Raw genomic sequence first — 6,491 nt, 5'->3', positions numbered from 1 at the left:
TTTCTGCAAAGGGAACAGGATGACTGTACCATATTAAAAGGGAGGATGGATGGGGCCATGTATCGCGAGATTTTGGCTAACAACCTCCTTCTCTCAGTAAGAGCGTTGAAGATGGGTCGTGGCTGGGTCTTCCATCATGACAATGACCCAAAACACACAGCCAGGGCAACTAAGGAGTGGCTCCATAAGAAGCATTTTAAGGTCCTGGAGTGGGCTAGCCATACCTGAACCCAATCGAAAATCTTTGAAGGGAGCTGAAACTCAATGTAGCCCAGCAACAGACCCAAAAACTGAAAGATCTGGAGAAGAGTGGGTCAAAATCCAAAGTTGAGCAGTTGCAGGGACTCTTAAAGGAGCCACAGAATCCAAAATTCTTTGCTGTCAGGTGAATGCCTATTGGCTAATTTTTGGGGCCTGTACGGGCTGACAGTTACATTTTTATCCTGTGACCGCTGTGAGGCAGTGACAGGCCTCACGACTGCTAGGGGAGAGATATGGCAGGAGTTTCCATTTCTTCGCTGTCAATCAGCAGGTCAGAGGTCGCACCAGGTGGAACAATCAGTCTGGGATAAGAGCCCAGTCCAGACTGTTAGGAGGAGGAAGAGTCTGTGTGCAGCGGAGGCCTGGTAGGGCTCTGTACAGGTGGGCTCAGCCGAGCTGGCTGAGGGGCCACGGGGCTAGGTGTAAGCCCGAAGTACTGGGCTTTCTAAAGAGGGGGCCAGAGACAGATGTCACTGTGTTTCTGACCTTTATCACGGACTATGGCACTGTGCAATGGGAGCTCTTAAAATGTGAGACCCTGGAAGTGGAGTTTGTGCTTGGCAAAGACTTTCTGTTCTGGCAGCTATTGAGCGGAAAAATGGCTTTGAGTTGTGCGGCTGGAGTTCCAGAGGAAAAGATGTGTGCCGTTGCCAAGGGCAACCGTCGGGAAGAAAAGGAGGTGGAGAGCGGTGCGGCTCTCAGGAGATCCTATGTTTCCTGCACGTGTGCGCAAAGTCCTAAAGAGTGCGGCTGGAGTTACCGTCCAGGAAAAGTCGGGACTCCAGGCCATGCTGTTTCCGGTGGCAACGTTTGCAGTAAGGAGTCTGCGGGTGTTCGGAATACCAGGAACAAAGAGAAGGCTGGTGATCTTGGTAGAGATGTCCTGGGAATATCGTCGTCTCCCGAATCCACAACGTCAGGGGTAAGCCTGTTGCAGTTTCTCCCTCGCAGGAACCTGCAGGGGAGAAGGTTTCTGGGTCGCCCAAAGAGCCTGTGATCAGAGCTAGATTTGGGGTGGTGAAAGTCAGAGATTCCATGCTAGCCCAGGTAAAAGGTAGTATGATGGCCGCCCCAGAGACTGATAGAGTGTTACATGTTCTGGACAATTATGTGAATAATACAGACTATCAGGTGGTTCTCACTGAGGGAGAGTCTCCGGTGAGAACTGGGACTTGTGAACCTGATGTTACAAATACGCATTATGCATTCCCTCATGTATGAACATGAGGGAATGGTGGGCCATAATTTCCCCTTATGCTTGGAGGTTTTAAGTAATGGAGACACTTCTGCAGAGAGTGACAAAACTCCTGCAGAACCTGTACCTGTACCTTTAAATGATAATGTGAAGGAGCTGCACATTGAGAACAAGGGTGCAGATAAGGTGCAAAGTGATGGTACCATGTTTGCCGAAATGCATAATGGAAATGTGATGTCATGTGAAATATGTGATAATAATGACAAGCCTTTTCCTTTGCAGGCTGTGATTGGGGAAAAATCTCCCCCTGTTGGTAAACATGTGTCTGATATAAAAGTGTTGATAAATGTTGAAGAAACACCGCTAGGAGACCACATTGTAGACAATGTGGTGGGGCTAGAGGGTGTACCGCACGTACAAGATTTGGATGTGCAGTCTCCACAGGTTTCTATGATTAATAAAATGTCCCAGGTGGGGATTGACTCATGGGTGCCACTAGAGGTCAGGGTTAATAATGACACGAGCAGTATAAGTGGCGTATGTGCCGTGACAGCAACTCCGAGAGTGAGGCTACCATGTCAAGACCCAGCAAAACTAAAGTGGTTAATAGTAGCGACCAGATGACAGTTATATCTGACGAGACGAGAGTTCACTCGGGTGACAGCCTAGTGTCTGAAGCTCATATCCAGACAGTTGTAGATGACCTGACAGGACAGTACAGCTACAAACTTGAAGATGTTTTCGCTCACTCTGCACAGTCCCTAGATACACTAGAGATGGGGCTAGCGATTCTCGCAGAGCAACTGCAGGAATCTCCAGAGGAGTCACAGAAAGAGATGAATGAACTGAAGGAACTAGAGTCACTAATAGAAGCGGAAATTCTCCAACTTCAAGAGGAACTTGCAGCTTCTGAGCGATCCAGACTTCATGCAGAGCAGGAAAAATATGAGCTGGCTGATGAGGTTCTAAACAGCGCCTCAGAAAAATCTGCTCTCTTGGGGGAGAAAAGACATTTGGAAGCCAGGATGGCTAAACTTGATCAAGAGTTGCGTGATCAGATGGTAGACCTGGACCACCAGAAACAATTTGTGTCTAAATTGGAGAAGAAACTGAAGATGTTGGACAAGCTCCTGGCTGAAGAGAAAACCACCTCGGCCAGATATGCCGAAGAACGTGACCAAGCGGAGACTGATGCTCGAGAGAAGGCGACCAAGGCCCTCTCCTCGGTAAGAGCTCTTGAAGAAGTACTTGAGGAGCGAGATGAATTTGAGAGGCTGAACAGGCAACTCAGAGCAGAGATGGAAGATCTCATGAGCTCAAAAGATGACGTCAGGAAGAACGTCTATGAGTTGGAGAAGTCTAAGCGTGCTCTCGAGCAGAAGGTGGAAAATGAGAAACCTGAAGAGGAGAGTCCTCTGAAGGATGTCAAGAGGTCTAAGCCAGAGCCTGTTAGGAGGCGGTCTGGAGATGATGGCGCTGTAGTACCGCACGAGGTAGAGAAGATGGAAGGTCTTTCTGCTGAACCCGTTGATGGGGCTGATGTGGATGCAGAGGCCAAGAGTCTCATAACAGTGTGTAACCAGGATCAGGTTGCAAAAGACGTCCCCTCCGCCTACAAGGTCTTCCAAGTAGCCAGCAGCCTGCTGGGGAAGAAATATGAGGAGATGGATGACCAGTATGCAGATCCTGTCTACTACTGTGGGCTGGCTCTCCCGAATTCCTCCCAAAAGGAGAACAGTGTCCTGGGTGAGCCTTTGGAGAAAGAGAAGAAGGACTTAAAAGGGCAAGTATATGATGCCGGGTCCAAGGAAACAAAGGCTGAAGAAGTTAAGGCCGAGGTGTTGGGGGACGTGAAGTCCTCAGGTGCTGCAGAGACTGAAGGAGTGGCTACTGTTGTGGAAAAAGCCACTAAAGAAGCAGAGGTCTCTGAAACTGCTGCCAAAGTAGGGGAAACCACAGCTGGGAAGATGGAAGATGCGTGCGGGGACAAGCATGCTCTGCTGAAGGAGAAAGGGTCAAGACACAACCATGAACTGGAACCGTTCAGTCAAGAGTTGCAGCAGTCTAAGAAAGGATATGAGGAGCATGTACAGAAGCCCGAGAATAAAAAAAAGAGAGCTTGTCGATCATATAAAAATATCTTCTGAGAGAAGTTCCAGAGGCCGAAGGCCAAATGTGGAGAGAAAAAGAAAGAAAAGAGAGAGGCCACGGGTGCGAAGGCGTAACATCCTTGCTCGTGAAAGAGAGTACCTGCTCATGAGATGGGGAAGAAAGTCCCACAGATATGATCTACTCCATTATAAACTCGTGTTTGTGACAAACCAAGCGCTGTTGTCCTGGGTCTGGCAGAATAAAGGGAAGACTGTAGGCCAGGTAGATGCCCTCTCACAAGCATCTGGGTTTGGTGCTAGTGTTCACCCCTACGGGATTGAACAAAGGGGGAGGGGATATGTGAGGCAGTGACAGGCCTCACGGCTGCTAGGGGAGAGATGTGGCAGGAGTTTCCATTTCTTCGCTGTCAATCAGCAGGTCAGAGGCCGCACCAGGTGGAACAATCAGTCTGGGATAAGAGCCCAGTCCAGACTGTTAGGAGGAGGAAGAGTCTGTGTGCAGCAGAGGCCTGGGAAGGCTTTGTACAGGTGGGCTCAGCCGAGCTGGCTGAGGGGCCACGGGGCTAGGTGTTAGCCTCAACTCTGGGGGACTCAGCGAGGTCTTGGAATAGACGATCGCTAGGCCAGAGTCAGGAGGACTTCTGTGCCACAAGCCCCCAAAAGGTACTGGACTTTGTTACAGCCTGGAAGTGCTGGATTGTTAGGCTAGGAAAAGCCTCATGTTCTTCCCGTGTGTGAACAAGGCATTCATTGAGGTAGGGAGTCCTCATGTTTAGTTAGAGCCCAGCCGAGCAGGTGTTTTATTTGTATTGTTTGTTTTGGTTTTGCTGAGGTGCCAAATAAAAGCAATGTTTAACCCTGTGGTCGATGAAGATTATTGTGAGAATGACCCCCGAATAAGAGGCGATCCCTTACACCGCCTAATGTACCTCCAGCCACAGAATCCAAAGTTCTTTGCTGTCAGGTGAATGCCTATTGCCTAATTTTTAGGGCCTGTACTGGCTGACAGTTACATTTTTTGTATCTCTAGCCACATAATCACACCCTTGTCTCACTCCTCTGCTTCTCATTATGGTGGCGTATGAACCGCATTCACCATAGGGACCTTCTAATATCACAGGGTCATGTGATTGTGCCCCCCACCCTGTACTGTGCCCCTCACCCCATACTGTGCCCCCTTATACCCTGCATTGTGCCCTCTTACCACACCATGTGCAGTGCCCCTAGTCATTCCCTGTACTGTGCCCTCTTATATTATTTTATCCTGTCAAGGTATGGCGGTGTTATCCGGTCACTGTGCAGAGGTGTTTTCCATTCAATGTATGGTGGTGGTATCCAATATCTGGATGGCCATAACTTTATCCCTTTCCCTGCCCACACCATCCTTTTTTAGACCTGGCATGAGCGGGAAAAATATGCAGATTGCGGTGCTAAGGACTTTTACGCCACATCTGTGTCAGAAATATGCCTAACATAGACGTATTTCTATATAATAAATGACCGCCTAATTGTAGAAAATGATCCTTAGGAAACACAGTCCTCATCCCTGACCACCAGGACCAGGTAGCGCTCTGTCAGTACATGGTGGCCTCCCCTCTCCGCCACGCTGCTCCGATTTTGTACTGGTGCTTATTCTGACACTAGTGCTGGGTTCACATCCTATTTTTTCCATCCATTTAATGCATACCAAAAATGTATGCGTTAATAGATGCATCAGACTGATGCCGTACAGTGCCGTCCGTTCACCATACAGTTTCATGGTGGAAATAAAATTTACGCTAACGTATGCATTTTTTTAATAGACTCTGCAGGATACAAAAACGTGGAGTGCTGCACATTTGTATACATCAAACTGATAGGAAATAAAAAATTTCTAGGCTACAACAGGGCACATTTTTGAGATATTTCCCTTTAAGATGCATAAAAATGGCCCCTGATTAACCCCTTAAGGACCAGGCTCATTTTCACCTTAAGGACCAGGCCATTTTTTGCAAATCTGACCAGTGTCACTTTAAGTGCTGATAACTTTAAAACGCTTTTACTTATACAGGCCATTCTGAGATTGTTTTTTCGTCACATATTGTACTTCATGACACTGGTAAAATAAAGTCAAAAAAATTAATTTTTTTGCATAATAAAATACCTAATTTACCAAAAATTTGGAAAAATTAGCAAATTTCAAAGTTTCAGTTTCTCTACTTCTGTAATACATAGTAATACCCCCAAAAATTGTGATGACTTAACATTCCCCATATGTCTACTTCATGTTTGAATTATTTTGGGAATGATATTTTATTTTTTGGGGATGTTACAAGGCTTAGAAGTTTAGAAGCAAATCTTGAAATTTTTCAGAAATTTACAAAAACCCAATTTTTAGGGACCACTACAGCTCTGAAGTCACTTTGCAAGGCTTACATAATAGAAACCGCCCAAAAATGACCCCATTCTATAAACTACACCCCTCAAGGTATTCAAAACTGATTTTACAAACTCTGTTAACCCTTTAGGTGTTGCACAAGAGTTATTGGCAAATGGGGATGAAATTTGAGAATTTCATTTTTTTGCCTAATTTTCAATTTTAACCCATTTTTTCCACTAACAAAGCAAGGGTTAACAGCCAAAAAAGACTGTATCTTTATTGCCCTGACTCTGCCGTTTACAGAAACACCCCATATGTGGCCGTAAACTACTGTACGGCCACACAGCGGGGCGTAGAGTGAAAGGTGCGCCGGATGGTTTTTGGAAGCCAGATTTTGCTGGACAGTTTTTTTGACACCATGTCCCATTTGAAGCCCCCTGATGCACCCCTAGAGTAGAAACTCCATAAAAGTGACCCCATCTAAGAAACTACACCCCTCAAGGTATTCAAAACTGATTTTACAAACTTCGTTAACCCTTTAGGTGTTGCACAAGAGTTATTGGCA

At 46.6% G+C, this 6,491-nt stretch overlaps 1 pseudogene; it reads left to right on the top strand.

Moving 5' to 3' along the window:
* The first annotated feature begins 2,481 nt into the window (after positions 1-2,481).
* LOC122939476 overlaps positions 2,482-6,491 on the top strand; it is a 284,892-nt pseudogene continuing 280,882 nt past the window's right edge.

Source organism: Bufo gargarizans, chromosome 5 (assembly GCF_014858855.1).
Source record: "Bufo gargarizans isolate SCDJY-AF-19 chromosome 5, ASM1485885v1, whole genome shotgun sequence".
NCBI classification, from domain to species: domain Eukaryota; kingdom Metazoa; phylum Chordata; class Amphibia; order Anura; family Bufonidae; genus Bufo; species Bufo gargarizans.
This window is presented reverse-complemented; position numbering and strand designations above follow the sequence as displayed.